This window comes from Echinops telfairi, unplaced genomic scaffold, assembly GCF_000313985.2.
Source record: "Echinops telfairi isolate 266 unplaced genomic scaffold, ASM31398v2 ScPeMD7_18;HRSCAF=68, whole genome shotgun sequence".
NCBI lineage: Eukaryota > Metazoa > Chordata > Mammalia > Afrosoricida > Tenrecidae > Echinops > Echinops telfairi.
In genome coordinates, this window is record NW_022103915.1 from 67,125,213 (window position 1) to 67,145,616 (window position 20,404).

The window sequence follows — 20,404 nt, forward strand, 5'->3', positions numbered from 1 at the left end:
TAGACAAATAAATAAATATAGACAGGCAGACACACAGAGAGAGCCTAAGATATTTTTCCCATGTACAAATGAGAGAATGGAGAGCCAAAAAAGTTATAGATCACAATGTATAATATTTGGGGCTGACGATAAGACCATAAGCCACAAGAATTAGATGATACAGTCCTGTAAAAAGACAGGGTTCAAAATATGAAAGACAAGCTGAAATACATTTTCCATACTTTGAATTTAGAGAGCTATCTAATAGGTCTGAAAAGTCATAAAATCCAGGTTAAATATAACAAGAACACTTTCAAAATTAGTATTTTAACATACTCCAACTACCATAAGGTAAAGATAGTAGAAAACCACCAAAATACAAAGAACAAATGATAACTGAAACAATGCACCATGAAACAATATGGGAGTTTGTGGAAGTCATGAGTGCAATTTACAAACATGTCTAGCTCTCTGCCCTGTGGTCATGGTAGGTGTCATGTATTGAATTGTGTCCTCCAAGAAGGTAAGCAGAAATGTGAAGCCCTGTGTCTGTGAATGCAGTCTTATGTGGCAGTAGGGTCTTTGGATATGCTGTTGGTTTACATTATGTCACGCTGAAGTAGGGCACATCCCAATCTAATCGCAGAGGTATGCCATAAAAGAGTGAACAAGACAAGAAGCAAGTAGGAAATTGTTCCATAAGAAGATGCATTTCCACACCAAGGAATGTATGGGGCTACCAGACAGATAAGAAAGGATTTTCCACTGGAGCCTTCGAAAGAACATAGCCTCACAGACCCCGAGAACTTGGACTACTAACCTCCAGAACTGAGAGGCAATACATTTCTCTTTCTAGGCGCCACCCAGATTGTGATTGAAGTCCTCTCAGATCTTGACATCATGTGAGCCCATGTGCCTTTCTCTGACCAATGAAATCTGAGCAGAAGTGGCATGTGTCATTTCTGTGCCGAAGAGTCACTACAGGATTCACTATGCTCTCATTGTCCTTCTGCTACAGTGACAGACAGTATTCTAAATGGTGGCTTCAGTTAACCTGAATCCTGGAGCTGTGATGACAGAGTGCAGTGTCCGAGGCACTGGAGACACATGCAGCATTAACACAAAACAAACGTATAATGTTTTGAGACCTTGAGATTCGGAATCTGTATGCCACTAAAGCAAAATAAAACATTTCAAGTAATAACAATAGAAAGTCATTTATTTGAGAAATATTTATTGAACACATCTATGTGACAGGCATTATGCTCAGTGTTAGGGATATAACGGTGTTCAAGAACCGTAGAAGCTTACAATCCAACAGGTAGAAAGGAAAAAGTAGTAAAATGCACAACTGTAACATGATGTGATAAAGTGATATTATTTGGATAAACATGAAATATAAAGGAGCCAGGGTTTTTCTATTGGGGGTTGCTTCTCAGTTGACAATTTAAGGACAAATAGGAAGCATTTTTTTAAAAAATTTATCCCTGTCCAAATTAAGTCAAAGTAGGAAGACATAATAATATCTTAGGAAAAGATAATACCATATATAACTAAAGGACCTCCAATAGTGAACTGGTTCAGCCTTCAGCTGCTAATCCAAAGGTCAGTCCACAGTTCAAACCAACCAGCAGCTTCACAGTAGAAAGATGTTGCAGTCAGCTTCCTTTGCGGATGCTAAAACTGGCATTTTGATGTAGTGTAAATGCAACAGTGCAGCATCCATTTGAGGACGGATTAGAGAGATGAAAATGCCACCTCCGAGAGCATATAGACTTATAAGGTGGAATGGAAATGAGAAACACAGGAATAAGTGAAATAAACGACGTTACATTTCACAGATAGTAATCAATGACATATGTGTATGAATAGTTGAATGAAAAATAGATTTTCTCTGTAAATCCTAACCAATTCACAATAAAATGTGTTGGGGTTTTTTTAGTGAAAAAAAATTATAGTCTTGGAAAACCTAAAGGACATTTCTGCTGTATCCTACTGTCTCTATGAGTCTTGACTGCAATGGGTTTGGTTTTATAATATAGAAGCAACCCCCAGGATATGAATGTCAAATTTATGAGCAATACTTATTTGCTTTTTAATTTTGCTCTCACTTTGAAACCAACCCTTACTTGAAACAAATTTGATACAACAGTTTTTACTTGAAATATAGATCTATAGTTTTAAATCAAGAAAAAGGTTTTGAGTCTTCTCTGACATTAAAATTCACTGCTGCCGAGTGGATGCTGACTCATAGTGACCCTCTAGGACAGAGGAGAACTATTCCTCAGGATTTCTGACACTGTAAATCGTTAAGGAAGCAGAGAGCTACATCTTTTTCCCAGGAAGCAGCTGTTTTGAACCACAGACCTCTCATGATTAGTCCCAACCCATAACCACTCTACCTCAAGGACCTCTTTCTTGTACTAAAGTAAAGCTAAATAAGAACTATATGAAACCATTCCTACTCACGTACAAATTCCACTTAAAAATGTAAAGACACAAGGACTGCCTGTATATAAACAGAGATAATAAAGAGCAGCTGCAATGTATTTTTCAGCTGGTCAAAATTCAAAAGGCATTGCAGAGAATTGCCAAGACTTGGCTATTAAATACTGGATGCAAAGTGGGGACGGAGTACACAGACACCACAGAGGAAACGCTAAGACCCAGAAAAGATGATGGCTCTAGGCAGTTAGAGAGCATGCCCTCTGATGAGGAAGAACTGTCCTTTCGTCCTACAAAGCCTTACTTGAGAGGACCTATAAAACTTATTTTGGAAGTAATCAAAACTTATTCCCTCTAAGGAGAGAATCAAACTTGTAAAAGTAATCAGAACTATAAAACTTACTTTTGGAAGTAATCAAAACATATTCTCTCTAAGGAGAGAATAAAAGTATTAGATCTGTGTGGCATAGTCCCTATTGTTTCTTCAAGTGCATACAAATATTATAGAAGAGAAACAAAATCAGTTTTACGATAAGCAGACTGAAAAACAAAATAGTACATAACTAAGTTTGTAAAAACTAAATGAAATTTAAAATACCAAAAAATTAAGGAGGAAATAATGAAACCATAGAGACAATTAATTTATGATAAATAAGAATTTCAAGGTTCAAGTCTAACATGGGAATGGTACTTAAATTAAATTTATCTTCAAAATAAAATTTTAAAAGAATGAAAGAGTATTTTCTTGAATATAAGAATCCCACCCATAATTTTCAAACATTTTAAATTGTAACTTAGGTAGGGTTTACATTTCAGATCAACTTTGCATTGAATGGTCCAAACCACACACCAAATCTTCCAGCGGTCCACCCTGCCCCACCCATCCCCCAACACACACCCAGTCACTTATGAGACACCAGCCTCTACTTCATCCAAGTCAGCACCTGGGAATAGTCCCGCCCACAGCTCCATGCCCTCTCCCCTGCCTTTTAGGGTGCCTGTGGATGCCCTGGAGATTATTCTTTTCATATGAATTCACGTTCAACAGGTCCTCAATTATGCCAAAATGCCAGCTGTTGACTAACAAGGCCTCAGGTAATGCTAATACTGATTGGTGGTCATGGTACACACAGGCCGGCTCCTAATGGAAAGCTCATCAAGACGTAACCCACCAAAACTGTTCCCCTTGATAGGGAGTCTTCATCTTGTTATTTCCCCTGCTTTTATCAGTGGGCTCATACTCATACTTTAAAAGCAATACAACAATTAAAACTCCATGTCATGAAGTTGAATAATAACTCTGCAGCAAAAGCATTATGTGGTTGACATAATTTATTAATGAAGCCTTTCAAGTGTTATAAATAGCTATTATTTATTATCTAGTTCCCCAAATTTCCATATAACTAGAAGGAAACTTCTTGTTTAAAATGGCAATAAATCTGAAATAAATGCCACCTCATTCTTCTTCAAATAGAAATCTGTCTTTAACGTTTTCATTGAAAAGGTTTGGATTTCTGCTCTATTTTAAGATACTAGAATTAGAATTAAATTATAAGGTGGATAATAACCAAATTAAAAAGAGTAACTGTTAAATTTGGTAAAGTTTGCTTCTTGATTTAAGTTAGAGCAGATACAGTTAATATTAAACATCTGTTGCCTTCTATTTAATAGATAACATGGTCTTGAATAAAATTCTGAGAAAACAAAATAACAGAAAAGGAAACACATTTGTGGTGAAGAAAGCACTGAATGGGAAGACAGGTGGCCTGGATTCAAGCCTTTGTTCCCTATCATTTACCTTCTGTCACCATGATAATTGATCATTATTGCTCTCATCTCTTTACTTCTGTAATGAAAATAATAAAAGATACCACAAAAGGTTACAGTGAAAACTAAATAAGGCAATATATGTTAAGATATTTTTGAAAACGTCATTTTCATGATATAGGCAACTAATCATTTAAAATTACTGGAAATCTGAACCCCATCCAAGATATCTTAAAAGTTAATACAATGGCTAAAAATATTAAAGATTGCTCACATTCTGATGTCACATAAAATTCAGAGCAAGGTACACTAAACTCCACTAAAATGCTGAAACTGCCGATAACCAAGTCCTGTGTCACTTCTGCTTTCAGAAAAGCAATCGAAACCACCCGTTGCATCACGTCAGTCCCGACTCCCAGAGACCCTGCCAAGCAGACACAACGGCCAAAGGGCTTCCAAAGCCAAAATAGCTGTTGTTGTTGTGTCTAACATATTTTTTATTATTTTAATAAATCTTTTTATTAGGGGCTCTTACAGCTCTTATAATAATCCATACATCAATTGTATCAAGCACATTTGTACATATGCTGCCATCATCATTTCCAAAACATTTTCTTTCTCCTTGAGCCCTTGGTATCAGCTTCTCTTTTTTGCCCTCCCTCCCCAAACCTCCCATCCTCTTGAACCCTTGATAATTTATAAATTATTTTCATTTTCATATTTTACACCATCTGCTGCCTCCCTTCACCCACATTTCTGTTGTTAGGGGTGGGGGGAGGGTGTACTTTGATCATTGTGATTGGTTCCCCCTTTCTCCCCTTTCTCCCTCCACCTTCCCCCTACCGTCATGGTATGGCCACTCTCATTATTGGTCCTGAGAGGTTCATTTGTCCTGGATTCTGTGTGTTGAGAGCTCTTTTCTATACCAGTGTACTTGCTGTGGGCTAGCCAGATTTGTAAGATAGAACTGGGGTCATGGAGGGGTGGGGGGCGCATTAAAGAACTAAAGGATGGTATGTGTTTCTTTGGTGCTATACTGCACCCTGGCTGGCTCATCCCTTCTGTGAGGGGACGTCCAATTGTCTACAGATGGGCTTTAGATCTCCATTCCAACCCTGCTTCATTCACATAGAAATGGTTGTGTTTCGGGTCTTCTGATGCGTGATACTTGATCCTGTCAACACCTCGTGATCACACAGGTAGATGTGCTTCTTCTGTGTGCTTCCCTGCTAGATGGTTGCTTGATTAACTTCAAGCCTTTAAGACAAGGGTTCTCAACCTGTGGGTCGCGACCCCTTTGGAGGGGTTGACTGACTCTTTTACAGGGGTCATCCAATTCATAATTGTAGCAAAATTATAGTTATGAAGTGGTAACAAAAATAATTTTATGGTTGGGGCTCACCACCACACGAGGAACTGTATTAAAGGGTCACAGCGTTAGGAAGGTTGAGAGCCACTGCTTTAAGACCTCAGACACAAAGCTAAAATCTTTATGGAATCTTACTTCCACCGCTTTCTCCCAAGGAGCAGCTGTCAGCAACCAAGCATTTAAAGACTATCACCAGAGCTCCAGGAAAAAAACAAAATTCCTAGAAATTCCATCCTCCAAAATCAACTGAAAATTGTAATAGCTTTAAAATCATACATTAAACTTTATATTGTACACTATAACATATAGCTTTAAAATGTGTTGGAAAAAATTTAATGTTATCTTTTGAAAACAGTCATTTCTTCAACATTGTCAGCGTGGATGGTAGCTAGTGGTGCTTCCATTGTAGATCTGGCATATTGTCAACAGTATTAAAGTCAACTGTTTTAGGAATTTTGCTTTGTCAAAAAATCATTTTATATATCTAATGCCTTTCCATGTCATGAAGGTCTTCCTAAGACCTGTGAAGATCTGAAAGGTGGGTCCTCTGAAAATTAGCATCTGATTAAAAGATAAAATAGGGAGAACTGGATTATTGAAAGCAAATTAATAATTACTACCTAATAAACATAAAGCAGAAGAAAACAGTAGACTTAAAAGCAAATTAGTAGATCCAGACAGTGATATTTTAAACAGCGAATGACATTCGTGGCAGCCTGGAAAACTGAAGGGCTTCTCTTCCAATAGTAACAATGTTTGCTTTGGAGTCGTCGCTGCTGAGCTACACAAGCAACTCACGCTATCTGGCCGACTTAAGCAGGAGAGTATTTAAATAGGAATAATAAAGCTAAAATTGGGAACCAAATGATCCAGCTGGATAATATTAAATTTCTGTTCAACCCAATTAATTCAGTGAATTGTCTGGGAATTCCTTTTGCTACTACCAACTAGTACAGCACTTCTCCAAATTCAACTGTGCTTAGGAGTCACCCGAAGGGCTTCTGAAAAAGCCAATTCAGATTCAACAGGCCCAGGGACCTGCCTAGCCTGCTGCAGAGTTTCTAACAAGAGCTCAGGTAATGCTAATACTGATGATACTTGGTACACACAGTCAGACTTCTAGTGGAAAGATCATCAAGATGTAATTCCACCAAAAAAAATGATACTTGAGGTCTTATAGTGAGTGGTATGTGTGGATGCTTCATCATTTGTGCCAATTATCAAAGATGGGATGTCCTTCTATCTTAAAGGTTGAAAACTCTCTTGGCCTTGTTTAGCAATTGAATAGTTCCAGAATTAAGTCCAAGAAAAGTTTTGCTCTGCCTCCTGTGTTGAAGCACAGGAAAAACTGGATGGCTCTCAAATAACCCTGAATACAAATTGGGCTCCAGTCAGTATCTTTGCTGTCTCTGTGCCTGGTGTCTAGAATATATTGATCTTCTTTCAGTCAACAGCAGAGGGTGCCTTCCTGCCAGACACTGGCTATCCATCTCAATGGAGAATTATCTGTCCTACAGCTCCTGTGGAAAGCTGAGAGGAGACAAGTGATATTTGAGAAGGAAAATCTAAAGAAGCAGATTTCTAATATATTTTTGTTAGGAATGAAACCTTTGTCCAATAAAATTCTGCACTCAACTCTAACATAAAAGTGGCATTTTCAGGCGAGATGGCCACGGGCAAGGACAGTGGGCTGGACACAATGGTGGCATTGGCACCAAGGTCAAAGAAGATGAGGTGGCCTAACAACATGATGACTGACATGGCATAGCTCAGCGGTTCTCAACCTGTGGGTCATGACCCCTTTGGGGGTTGAACGACCTTTTCACAGGGGTCACCTAGGACCAGCGGAAAATACATATTTCTGCTGGTCTTAGGAACCGAGACACTGATCCTCTGTCTGTTTCCAGGTGGGTCCACCCACATACAAGTACCCAGCATGAAGACTGTTACCCATGCTACACTGCATCAAAACAAAATTTCATTTGTCATTAGAAATAAATTATCTCACAATATAGAAAAAAACGTGGCATTTTACTGACATAAGGTTAGTTTAATACAAATTTGTAGTAAGTTAAGTTGTCCAGATAAACCTGCCAAAATCTTTTAATTGTCAATTGTAACTACAGCAGCCTCAGTATCTAATTGACCCTGCATTTTGTTCTAGTTGCATAACATTGCGACAATCCTAAATCATGTGTGATATTAATCCCAAATCAGATCAGTGTTGTGAAAAATTTAAAAAAGCTCACTCTGAACCCTTTGGATTTTCCTCTCACAAAAGCAGAGATGTCTGAAAAGTTTTCATATCAGTTATATTTTAAGTTTTTAAAGCTTTTTTAAATTTAAACCAAATCAAATCGGGCATTTGTAGAGCCTCTCCTCTCCAAAGAGGGTCTAAAGAACCCAAAATAAAACCCTGATTTTCCATGTACAGCAAACACCTCCACCTCAGTGTCCTTGGATTGTTGTTATCCTGAACTAAGTCAGTCCGTCAGAGAGCGACTCACCTAGAGCATATCATCCTGTAACATTCGCATAATTAAATTTTAACCAAAGAGCCCAGGTTGTCCAGTTCTTACACACTGTGCTGCTATCCATAAAATCGGTGTCAGATCCCCGGGTTGCTCCACAGAAGAAAGACGTGATGGTTTGCTTCCACACAGATGACAGCCGGGAACCCCTATGGGGCAGTTCTGGTTCAGTTATTGGAATTGACGCATTGGTTTTGTTTTCTATGTTTTATAAAACATAGGGTTCCCAAAGGTTATAAATATGTGTGAACGTAGATTGCCACATCTTTCTTCCTCAAAGCAGCTGGTGAGTTCAAATGACTGACCCTGAAGTGAGTAGAGGTGCATTTAACCACGGAGCCACCCGAGCACCTTTGACGTGAACGCAGCACAAACCAGTATCACATCGTTAATGTGATGGCTTCTACCAGGATCCAGCATATTTTGTGGCCATGTCCATGAATATTGGACTGCTAACCACAAGTTTGGCGGTTCAAACCCACCAGCTGCTCTGAGAGAGAAAGATGAGCCCATGTGTGCCCATAAAGATTTAGCTCCGGAAACCCTCTATCAGGTTACTCTGAGTCACAATCAACACGAGGGAAACGGTAGTGAGTTTTGTAGGAGTGTTTGGGTGGCCCAAATAACAACATGCCGCTAACTCAAAGTTGATGGTCTAAACCCACCCAGGGGGACCTTGAAAGAAAGACCTGGCAATCTATGTCTGAAAAGTCAGAACCTTGAAAACCCTGGCTCTTCTGGGCAGCACATATGAATGAGTCACCATGAGTCAAAATCCACCTAATGGCAACTGGTTTACGTTTTGTTTTGTTTTGTTTTTTCAAGTGGGTTTTGTTTAGTTCCCTGTGTTGAATGTCAAATTTAAAAGGTTGAAATTAAAAGTAAAAATCTTGCAATGAGAGAAAAGGCAATATAAGAGGGAGCTTTAAAAATTCATGAAAAATGGAATTAGAAGATAATGAAGCATTTCTATCACCTTTTGAAGTCTTCATAGTTAAATATTACAGAAATGTTTAGGGTTTTTTGTTAGTAGGAAAAAAAGATTATAGCTATGTCCCTATGGTCATTTTTTCTGCAAATAAATAAATCAACAACTCCTGCCATCCTTTGCTCGCCTTGAAACTGGGCTACTGGCTTTGAAGAATAAAACGTGAAAGTGATATTGTGTCAACTCAAGGCCTAGACTTTAAGAGATATTGCTTGAAGAGAGAGTTCGTATGGAGAATGACAAAGTCACACTGAATGACAGTCAATACCAAGGCCCAGGCATGTAGCAGAGGGCTTCATGGGACTTTCATTGTAGTCTAGGAAGCAAATAAACAAACTCACAGGGAAAAAATCCCAACTCACACCATCGAAGCAGAAGGACCACCCAGACAACCCACAAAATAGTCTGAAATGAAAAAAACAAAATTGTTATCGTTCTAGGAAAAATTGCTTAAATATTACTAAGCCTCTATGTGTAAGTAAAGCCACATTAAATGAGTGAGCCATCACATAAGATATAGGTGATTCCTAAAGAAATGACAAACATTCCTTGGTATTTTTATTTTCTAGAAATCCTATATGCTGAATGAAAGCAAATTAACTTGGAATTCCTGACACAAGATGGTGACTATGCTTAGATCTAAAGCTAAACCTTTATTTTCAATCAAAAAGTAATCCCTGGATTAGGGTTGTAGCTGGTCATTCCTATAACTCTCCACTTCACTCTTAGAAAATTACTTGGTAAACAATTTTAGAGATTAGGAAGCTAGATCCAAAACAATTCTCTGAGCAGATGCTTACTCAAAAAAAACTTTATATCACATGTGTCCTTCCTGTAGAGTCGCACAAGAAAGGATGGTCTCATGGTTGTACTTGATTTCGTCATTACTTTGTAACTTAAGAAAAAAAACACTTTAGAAACATGAAATCTTCTGCCAATCAGATGTACCAATCCGATTTGGTCACCATTACTTAAACATCCATCCATCACGGAATTTTTACTGAATATCCTTGTTTTCTCTTATAAAAACTCTCTGAACCAGTTTCTCCTTGGGTCACTCCGTTCAGTATCCTCTGAACTTGTGGTTCCCAATTTGCAAATCGTCTTATCTCTTTTTTTTTTTTTTGAGGGGGGGGCGGCGGTAAAAAGAGTCAAACCATTTTACTCCTTGCATTTTTATTATTACTCCCTTATTTTATAAAATAAGTATCAAAATTCCTAGTTTCTTGATTCATACTTGTAACTTTTTATTTTGCAATTATAGATGCACAGGAAATTGCAAAGATAGTACAAAGATTGTCATGTATTCTTTACCTAGCTTTCCCAAGAGGAAAGATCTTGCATAACAACAGTACAACTTCAAAATGAAAAACTGACAACGGTACAGAAACTATTAACTACACTATATAACGTATTCAGTTTCACCAGATTTTACATGCATTCATAGGTGTGTGCATTCCATGTTAGTCTATTCAATTTTAACACAGGTATAGATTTGTGTAATTACATCAAGAAACAGAGCCGTTCAATTCCCTTTTATACCAGTTCTTGTCTCTAGCTACCACTCATCTGTTCTTCATTCCTAAAAGGGCTATTTCCACTTGTGGGCTACTGCAAAGAGCAGTTAGAAACAGTCGCACACAGGTTTCCTTTCTCTGAGATAAATGTGAAGGAGCATAATGACTGGGTCACATGTTAAGTGGATGTTTAACTTTAAAAGACATTTCCAAATTCTTTTCTAGAGTGGTTGTACTGTTTTACTTTCCCATCAGATAGATGAGATATATCATTTTGAAAGGTCCAGTTTTTCTATTCAAAATTCAACAGTATTTGGTTTTATCACTGTTTTTTCCCTTAGGCATTCTGATAGATGTGTAATGATAACGCAATGTGATATTAATTTTCTATTTCCCTGTCGACTAATGGTATCCAACATTTTTCCATATGTTTACTCCCACTCATAAATCTTCTTCATTGAAATATCTATTCATGTCTTCTGCCCAATTCCTGGCTTTTTTTTACTTTGGAGTTTTAATCATTCTTTGTATTTTCTAGATTGGTCAGATACATAAAAGGTTTATATGTAAGTTCCCTCAATTTGTAGCTTGTCTTTTCCTTTTCTTTCATTTTTTACAGAGCAAAAATTTTTAATTTGGATGGAGTCCAATATGTCAATGCTTTACTTTTGAGGTTCAAGCTTTTATGGGAAAATCTAGGAATTGATTGCTTGCCCTAGATCCTGAGGATTTTCTCCAATCTTTTCCTAAATGTTTGATATCTTGCATTTACATTCATGGTTCATTTTGAGTCACTTTTTATAAAAATGAGGTGGTTTGGGTTGAAATTAATATCCTTAAGGGGTGGAAAAGACTATCCTTTCCTCTATTTAATTGCTTTGGCACCTTTGTCAAAATTACTTGGGTATATTTGTATAGGTTTGTTTCTGTGTGTCCATCCTCCGCCAACAGTCTTCATTATTGTGGCCTTATGTTGTAAGTCTTGAAATCAGCTTTATGTGAGTCCTCCAACTTTATACGTCTTCAAAATGGATTTAGTGTCATTCATTTTACATCTGGGTATTTTGCCTTTCCCCAGCTCATCTCCAGCTTATTCCAGGGAAGAAAGCTCTCGCATAAGCTCTTCTTTTTCTTGTTGCAACTCCTACAAATGCTGTTGGTTTTGCTCCAGTCTGTCCTCCAACCACTGCGGGAAAGGCCCGCTGACTGCTGCCATCTGACAGCACAGGTTCTTGGTAAACACGGAACCGTTATGGATCTTGGTTCCTGAGTCCAGATGAGTAAGGCTGTGAATCCTCCTGTAAGCATCCTGCTCCTCCTGACACAGGATCTTGGGTAACTCTACTGATGATTCAAGGACACTTTCCCAATGGTGACATGAGGCACAAGATGGGTTGGGATTTTGATCCTCTCATACTCAGAGCTCTTCTGGGCCTGTACAGATTGGAAGCAAGTGTAGAGCACCCGGCCAGTCTTGGTGTTTTTATCTTCAATGAAACAGGGAAAAATCAGTCCTACAAAGCTTTGGTCCATCATCTGGTACATGGCTTGTGTGTGAACATCAACATGAGAAGGCCAAACAGTGATATGAGGATGGGAAGGGTACAAGCCCACGACTCCCATGGGGTGACCTGTGAGCTCGGCCAATCTCTCTGCCTCTGTGGAAGCTGCAGACAACTGCTCTGGAGAAATCTCCACTCGGTCCTTCCTTTTATCAGACCGTCGCAAGATGATGACAGAGTGAATGTGAATAACCTTCCCAGTGTCGACCTTTTCACCAACTGTTCACAATTCAGGTCCAGTAGGTGCAAATTTTGAGTCACTCCTATTGAGGCTTATGTCATCATTCAACTCCGTAGAGGGCCTAGTGGCTGTCTAGCATCACCGGGCGGCTGGCCGACCCCAGAGACAAAGCCCTGAGGGCTTCAGCAGGTTGCTGAGAGCAGCAGGAAAGCCCACCCGCGTCTGTGGACCGAGGCCACTGGAGCCACATACAGGCCCCCAAGTGCTGGGGGACAGGCCACCGGGCTGACCAGGGACCAACTCGCCTCCCGTCTTATCTCTTTAATTTCAACCAGATTACGCCATTTTGCAAAAGGTGGAGAATGATGCAGAGAACATATTTTCCAAATCTACATGGCTCATTTAATATGACAACTCAAAATGACTTAAAAAATTAACTATAAGCAACAAATCTCTCAAGATGAAAAGGTTTTTTTAAAATAAAACTTTTATTCAAATTGAATTAAAAGTTTAATTAAATCTGAAATTCACAGGTGCAATCCATAAAAAGGGATTAAAAAGTTGTGACATATAAAAGTCTCTTTAAGAAACGGCTCCAAGGCGTATAATGATAAAAGTAATAGAAATGCCCAACATGGTTTCCAGGAAAAGGATTATTTTAAACTGTTAGTACTAAACTTTAAGGTTCTAAAATACCAAGTTATTTTGACTTATATGGAACAATCTGAAAGCATGAGTGCCCCTAAAGAATGTCAAAAATTATAGCTTAAAAGTCATTTTCTGAAGACGAAAAAAGGACCATTATAAAGTTCCCCAACAGAATTTTATTTGAAAGTTAATGTCACTTCAAAATCATTTCTCTGCATGACTGAAAAGGCTGCTCTTCATGTTAATATTCTTCGAAGCATTGTTTTAAACGCTATTTGAGTGAGCTAAGAAAGACAATTAATATCAAGCTACAGCGAAGTGTTATCTTCCAATTGTAAAGGCCTGTTACTTACAAAGTGTCAGATAGAAAGAGACAAAGTGCTATTGAAGTCTAATGAAAAACTGAGTGCTTAATAGTAATAGGATTTTTCAAAATGTTATTGGTAAGCCCACAAGCTAAAAGGTCCCCATAGAGACTTTTATTTAGTTCTTAAATTACTTTTAAACTCTAGGCTAAAGAAGAAATAAAATCAAACCACAAACTTTCAAACCTTTCAGAAAACATCTTCATATAGCATCCCTCTAGGATTCTTTATTCCATAAACTGTATTTGGAAAAAGTCGAATAAACAATAAGCACATTCGTCAAAACAGCTTGAGAGAAATCAAGGGCATGCCGTGTTTGCTGCTGCAGACCTCACGCTTAATTGACAATGTCAGATGCCACCTCAGCATAATCCCAAGAAGTCATTATTACATGCTCCAGCATCAACCTCTTACTGTCATATCTCTTTCGTAACAACTCTCTCCAGATCAAAAGAAAAACACAAAGCCACAGAAGCATAAAAATTAATTAAATATCAATTTCTTCTGGTGCTTTGTCAGCAAAAAATTAAGCATAATTTGAATTATTTTTCAGAAAAAGCTTCAAAAATGTTATGAAATTCCCAGCTTTCTAAAGTACTGCATTATCTTAAATAAATTTAGCAAACACTTTAACAATTGATAAATAAAAACAAATAATAACATTAATATCTCAGTAGTTATTGAGCTATAGATGAACTCCACAAAAGTTGTAAAATACTTTTATGTCATTTCGTAGAGAAAATAATTTATGACTAATTTTATAAATAACTGTATCGGAGCAAAAATAAAATAAGGGAACATGTGTTAAAAATTGTAAATGAAAGATATTCAAATATATTAAAATATTTTTCCCAGATGGAATATTATACATAAATACCTACTCTTGTTAAAGAGTAAATTTTTTATTGATGTCATAGATTAGAGAAATGTCTGTGAAAAAATATTAAGTGAAAATATGGTGAAGACCTCATTATTTCTATTACTTTGTCTAATGAGTATATGCATGATAAATAAAAGATTCCTATCATTTATATAGTAAGGACTATTGATACAACACAGTTAATCTATATGACTACAAATACACACTAAATCTTATTAACCAAAGAAATGAAAAAACAAAACAATAACCATTTTACCAAATTTACTTTAAACATTATGGATATTTTTAGAAATTTCCTCTTGCCAAGGTTTCATGGAATGGGGTTCTGTCACTTTGGGAAGAAAAGCATATTGAAATATGAACTGCACAAGTAGGGTATTTCGCCCAAGTATGTACGAAATCTTAAAGGGTATAGTATATTCTTTGACGCAAGAAGTATACATCTATAGTCTATCCTAATGATATGACTCAAACACAAGAATATTTATCATAGCATTGAAAACCATCTACATTCTAACAGTATTCTAACAGTAAGGGATTAGTTATAGGAAGGTGGTTTCAAAAAATCCATGGAAAAATGAGGGAAACAGAACCAGGAAGAGAGTGTATGCGGACATACTCAACATTCATATAATAAAGAGTCTGGGAGGCCAAGTCTCCCGAGGAGGAAGCCATCACATCCCTGGGTTGGAGACATATCCATTCTCCAAAGTAAAAGTTATTCCCCATGAAGTCCCCCATAATAATGCCAATTTTGAGGTGCTACTTGCAAGCACATGGCTGCTACTATATATGCTTGAAGGTCAACTGCTTAAAGGCTATCTGCCTAAAAGCTATCTACCATCAAAAGCAATCAGAGCCTGTTTAGGGTATCTGTCCCACCCAAAGTAAGGCCCACTCCCTTCTGATAAGGATCATAGATTGCTCCCCTAGAGAAGAGCTCAAAGACACCTAAGGTCAAGCCAACTCAGAGGACCAAAGTGAGGCTGCCATCTTAACCCTAGTGTCCGCCTATCTTCTTACATATGTGTCTTCCTGTCACATGTGTGCCCCAGTACAACCCCTTCCTATTGTGTGTATGCTCCTAGCTCCTCCCCTTTCCGTTATGTGTGTGCCTATTGTACAACCCCTTCCTGTTACATATCTGCTTACCATGGCCTGCGTGTCCAATATTATATAAACTCCTGAGATTACATTACCCTCTCTCTCTCTCTCTCTGCTTTGACCTGAAGTCATGACTGAGGAGGTGAGCCCTTGCATGCTTGATCTTGTCTGATGTCGCTTTAATTTACCCCTCAATTATACAACCACCCCTTAGACCCATTTGGTGGTGGGGAGGCTGGTCCCCACAGGAAAGTGGAATTAAAAGATAAGGATTTTCCCATGAACTTTCTGAAGCCCTTTTGTAAATATTTATGGAACCGCAAAATGGGTATAAGTATTTCACATTTAAAATAATGTACAAAATTTTATTTTTTGACATACAGATTCATGAAATATTGATAAGGTTTATAAACAAGTTACAAAAGTGGGTGATCCCATGTTGTGAATTAATAAATTATGTATGTGTGTGGCTAAACATGAAAAGATATCTAAATACAAAAAATGTGTTCAATGGATGGGCTAAACAGCAATACTCTCTGGTTATTGAAATTACAGGTGATTGTTATCCTTTTTATTGCATTTGCTAAAATATATGAGGGGGGACCCAAAAAAAAACAGATTTTTTTGCCAAAGCAATATATTTAAAGTTTTTTTGTAAACAACCTTAAAAAAATAAAAATAAAAAATAAAAAAATAAAACAACCTTATTACCTTCAAAGTACCCTCTATTACACTTAATACATTTGTCAAATGTATGATTCCATTTCTTGGAAACATTTTTTCAAACTCATTTGTTTGGATGGCTGGCAGCACCTCCCTCATTTTTTTCTTCACCTCTTCTACATTGTCAAATTCCTGCCTTTTCATGTCCCTTTTCATTCTCAGCAACAAAAAGAAGTTGGACAGAGAGAGGTCTAGGGAGTCAAGTGTGTGGTACAAGAGTGTCATGCTGTTTTTTTTGCCAAAAACTGGCACACTGTGAAGGCTACTGTGGTAGTTACATAATCTGTTGTCAATTTGAGACTTAAGAGTGAAGGGGTCAAGTTTAGCCTGTCAATCATTTCACAGCTTGATGACCTTATTTTCAGGCGCTAAGGAAATAAATAGCTTGCTAGAAGTAAGACACATGGCTATCCCTGCAAGACATTACTGATGACTAGCCTGATGGAGCTATGCTGATGCAGCCAGAGCCCTGGGAGCTGGAAGAACCACGTGGGGACCCACGCCAGCACTGAGAGGCTTCTACTGCCACTGGATCCACAAGACTTTCTACCCACTGGTCTGTGATCTTTCTTCCTGCATTCAGTGTCATTGCATGTGCTGCATGAACCTGAAGAATTTATAGACTGGGAACAGACATATGGACTAATATCGGATTCATGGACTTGACCTGGACTGGGCTGGGATGTTTTCTTAATCAATTATTCTTTGATACAGAGTTCCCTCTTATACACATATGAGTGTCTCTATGAATTTGTTTCTCTAGTCTACCCGGATTAACACAGCTATATGAGCAGGTATATTGTCATGGTGGCTTCTGTTGCACACTGTTACGTAATCTTTTCAGAATCTCTAAATAGAGAGTTCGATTTACAGTCTGCCCTGGTGGAATGAACTCCAAATGCACTACTAGTCACCATTTTCGGTTGTTAGGGAAGTTGACAGACCTCCAGAACAAGATTTGTCATCAATTGATATTTCATCTCTATTGAAATGAGAAAACCACTCATACACTTGAGTTTTTCCAATAGCAGTGTCCTTCTAAGCTTTGTTCAACATCACAACAGTTTGGCAGCAATTTTCTCAAGCAGAAAACAAAATTTTACAGGCACATGCTGTTGTCTTAAATCAACCATCACAAAAAAAAAAACAAGATTTGAGTGAAACTGCTTTTACAAAAAAATTCACTGTGACCAAAGGGAACCTTCCCAGATGAAGCAACTGGGTGAAAACTAACTCACAGCAAGTTGCTTTGAGTCAGAAAAATCCGTACTATGAAAGCGCCATTCTGCCCAGTGTCAATCTGGTTTTTGGGGCCTATCCCATCGTATTTAATCAAATTATGCCATTCTTTTAATTTAATTCAAATAGATATATACCTCAGAGAACCCAAGGTAGAATATGTCTAGTATTATGATATGAATTGGGCACTTTTGACCTAGTTTCTATCCAGTCCTTGGTGGCCCAGGCCCCGTGTGCATACAATTCTGGGACTTTGAACTCTCTTCTTTCAAGGTGCACAACATCCTCCATAGGCCACACTGCAAGGACACGATGCGGAAACCCACTGAGTGAACTAGCCTTTACCTCAAATCACTTGTAGCCCTTGAATTTAAGGCTGAAACTCCGTTGTGTGAGAAGAATCAGATAACTTCTATATCTCGAGTATAGAAATAGCAATCACTGAATTTGGTTCAGATCTCTTGCCATGAGGGTACCCAATGAATGGTGACCCAGGACTACCATATACTTATTATTTTAATACCCTCCTTGCTTTGTTAAGGGAGAAAGATGGAGCTTTCTATTCCCACAAAGAGCTGTAGTCTGAGAAACCCACAGCCGCAGTTCTATGCAGTACTTATAGAGTCACTGTGAGTTGGCCTCAACTCAATGGCAGTGAGTTTCATCTTTTTTGGCCCAGTGCTGCTTCCTACTCTGGACTGTCGAACATGTTCCGGTCAAACATGTACATAGCTATAGGCAAGAGATAAAGCTCATGACACACAGAACCCAGGAACAAGAATGGAAATAACAATACCAAAAGGTAGGGGGAAGGGAGGGAGAGACGAAGGAGAGGAAGCTGGTACCGATCCCAATGAATGGCACATAACCACACACCCTCCTCCAGGGGGAAGGACAACAGAAAACAGAGGGGAAGGGAGACAGAAGTCAGTGTGAGATATGAAAATAATAACAATCTACAATCTATCAAAGGGCCATGGGGGGGGCGGGGGAACAGGAGCTGATCCCAAGGGCTCAATAGAAAATAAATGTCTAGAAAAGAACAATAGCAATATATGCACAAATATGTCTGATACAATTGATGTTTGGATTGTAACAAGAGTTGTAAGAGGACCCAAAAGAAAGAAAATCATACTAAACACAAGCAGGAAACAAACAAAACAACAATGACTAGACAAAACGGAAAAAGCTCAGGTGAAATGAAAGCAGAAAATATTAAAAACTGAACAACTTTAAAATGGGTCAAAAGAGAGAGCAAATGTTAAAAGTGTTACATTTTAACCTAATTGCATCTGCCATAATCAACTTTATAATGCCTTCTGTCTGATAGCAAGGTCATTCCCAGAGAGGATTCAACGGATGCTTAATCTGCAAATGGATTGTGGACTTCCACTTGTCATCCACAGCCTTCTACAAACTAAATATTCACATCTTAAGCTCTGATACTATCCCCTCCTTCGAATTTGGATTCCATTATTTACAATCCTTGGATCACACAGGTTGGTGTGCTTCTTCTATGTAGACTTACATAATGTCATGCTTAGATGGTTACTTGTTTTAAGACAAGTCCTTAGGACATGCTGAGTGAAATGAGCCAATCACAAAATGATAAATGGTATCTATGTCCCCAATATAAGGAGAATCACCAATTAAACAAATCTTAGAGGTTAATTCCCCAAAAAGAGGGTAGAAAGTCTGCCTACCAGGCATGAACCATACATCATCCCTCATATATGTACTTCATAAAAACCACCTCAAGACAGCACTGAAGTTACAACTCAGGAAGAGGGGCGTGTTTGATCAGTGCACACAGGAGCAAACAAAGAGGGAAGGAGAGGGAGTGGAACACATCCTGCCCACCAAGCCGCAAGGACAATGTTCCTGTTCAGAGCAGCCAATGCACAGAGAGGACCATAGGGCCGATCCCACCACAAAACACAATGGACGTCCCTCACTGAGCCATAGCACTATGAAGGACAACACTGGAGACCCAGTGCAGGAATGGTGCCCAATCTGACCCCACCACATCGGGGTGAAACGCTAAGGGTATGCAACAGAGCAGCAAGGGGAGCAAAGCAATGAAGTCACAGGGGAATACCAAAAATAGACTTTGGTGCCAGGGTGTGACACACCATCAGACTCAACTGGAAAATACTCAACAGACAGAACTGGAACTATTTATAGGTGTTTCTTTTTTTGCCAATGGTTTTGTTGTTGTTGCTTGTTTTGTTTTGTTGTTTCTGTCTTGTTTTATGCTCGTTATTGTCTCTGCATGTCTATCTAGATAAGATAGGTGGGATAAACAATCTGGAAGAGAAACAATGAGGACCAGTGGTTCCAGGGGACATGGGAGAGGGGAGGTGGGGAAAGAAAGTGGGTATTAACAAACCTATGGACAAGGGAACAACAAGTGATCCAAAATCAATGGTCAGGAGAGGATAGGGTGATTGGTAAGGCTTGATCAAGGGTTGTGGAATACAGAAAAGGTTTTCCCCAGGTTGTCTGCTGCTTGCTAGCATGTGGTGGGCAGTCAGCTGCTTAGAAGTTCTCTCCCTAAGGGCAAGAGCCATATAAAGCAATCAGACACTATTGTCTATCCCACCCTAGGTGGGGCACACTCCCTGCCGATAAGGATAGCAGATTGTTTCATTGAAGGAGAGCCCAGAGACAAGGTCAAGCCAACTCAAGGATGGCCAAGGTTAGGCTGCCATCTTGAATCTAGGATCTGCCCATCTTGTCACATGTGTACCCCTAATCCCTCCCCTTCCTATTGCGTGTACACCCTTAGATCATCCCCTTCCTGTCACACGTATGCCTACTGTACAGCCCCTTCCTGTGACATATGTGGTTACCTGTAATCAGAGGGGCTTGCATGCCCCCTAAGGATATATAAGCCTTGGTCAGAAATATATTCTCATTCCTCCTCCCTCTCTCTGCACAGACCTGACTGCTTAGATCAAAGCCATCCCGGAGGTGAGCATGCTACCATGAAATGTATCTGACTCTTTATTTTATCTTCTCTCCTACCTCTCTTATTCTCTATAACTTTACTATAATTTTCTTATATTATAGCCATACAATTGCACCTATGGAGCCCGTGATTGTT

General features: G+C 38.6%; 1 pseudogene; it reads right to left on the reverse strand.

The window, feature by feature from the left end:
* Window positions 1-11,621: 11,621 nt before the first annotated feature.
* The window catches only part of LOC101659169, an 11,622-nt pseudogene continuing 2,839 nt past the window's right edge, over window positions 11,622-20,404 (reverse strand).